At 31.6% G+C, this 1,528-nt stretch overlaps 1 pseudogene; it reads right to left on the bottom strand.

Moving 5' to 3' along the window:
• Positions 1 to 1,158: 1,158 nt before the first annotated feature.
• Positions 1,159 to 1,277, bottom strand: LOC111736078 (annotated as a pseudogene).
• Between the last annotated feature and the right edge of the window lie 251 nt (positions 1,278 to 1,528).

The following is a 1,528-nucleotide window of genomic DNA, read 5'->3' as shown; positions in this document are numbered from 1 at the left end:
CATCATTTTTAATAAACATGAAAATGAATATCCTTAGCTTACTAAAATTATTTTATTTTTATTAAATTTATTAGAGTGATATTCATTAAGACAATTACAAAGGTTTCAGGTATTCAATAATACATCATATGTATATTGCATTGTGTGTTCACCACCTAAAATTAAATTTCCTTTCGTCACCATATATTTGACCCCTTTTACCCTTCTCTATCTCCCCCGCTCCCCGCTTTCCCTCTGGTAACTACTAAACTGTTGTCCAGTGTCCATAAGTCTCTGTTTGTCTGGCTTGTTACTTTCAGTTTTATATTCCACATATGAGTGAAATTATATGGTTCCCAACTTTTTTTATGTAACTGATTTCACTAAGCATGATAATTTCAAGATCCATCCATGTTGTTGCAAATGGCAGTATTTCATCTTTTCTTAAAGCTGAGTAATATTCCATTGTATATATGTACCACAACTTCTTTATCCAATCACCTAATGAAGAGCCCTTTGGTTATTTCCAGATCTTGGCTACCATGAATAGTGCTGCAATGAACATACATATCTTATTTCTGTACTAAATCATCTACTTGTGTTTCATTTGTATCATTTCTTCAAATAAAGTAATTTGGTATGCCTTTTTTCACCTCCAACCCTGCCCCCCCCCCAAAAAAAAATATGTATTCTTCCTAAACAGAGCTTCTGGAAAGGGTGGGTTCTCTAATCTTGAGTTCTACTAAAACAAAACAGAAACAATTTAGTTATGCATTATCCCCTGTGAGTAGTATTGCCATCAACCCGACCTATTTTAGAGTAGTAAGAAGAAGTGAACTCATTTGTTACATTAAAAACTGTAAATATTGGTGGAATCATTGTTTCTTCATTCAGCTTACCTATATGAGGGAATTGTTATTTTTTTTTTTCCCAAGAGTTTTCCAGTGGTTGTAGAATCTTAATTTCCACCACCATTACCTATATGTACACTTAATAAAGTGTGAATGATTTTATAATTTTTTCTATGCTATATCTGTTCCAATTTTATTTATTTATTTATTTATTTATTTATTTATTTATTACCTTTTTTTTTTTTTTTTAGGCGAGGCAACCCTGGGTTGACCTCACAGATTTCAAGGACCTTGTCAGTTTACAATCCCTTATTTTTTATATTTTGTGCTCCTACAACACTTGGTCTTCCTAGGTGGTCTCCCATCCAAGTACTAACCAGGCCCTATCCTGCTTAGCTTCCGAGATCAGACAGGATTGAGCTGGTTCAGGGTAGCAAGGCCGTAGACTGATTTTATTTATTAAAATTTATTTTATTGCTGTTGAGCCAAAAAAATATTTCAAAGAAGAATTTAAACAAAATATTCTTAAAAACACTATTCTAAAAAGCTATAGTAATTAGTAAAATTTGAAAATTTAAAAAATAGAACATCTGAATCAAAATCACTTAAATTCAAAGAGTAAAAGATGCCAGAATAAACAATCAATGTCATAAAATAAATTTTCAACAAGCATAAAGACACTGTGTAATTATGGCCTT

Source organism: Pteropus vampyrus, unplaced genomic scaffold (genome assembly GCF_000151845.1).
Source record: "Pteropus vampyrus isolate Shadow unplaced genomic scaffold, Pvam_2.0 Scaffold17, whole genome shotgun sequence".
Taxonomy (NCBI): Eukaryota; Metazoa; Chordata; class Mammalia; order Chiroptera; family Pteropodidae; genus Pteropus; species Pteropus vampyrus.
Note: the sequence above shows the minus strand (reverse complement) of the source record. Positions and strands in the feature narration are given on the sequence as shown.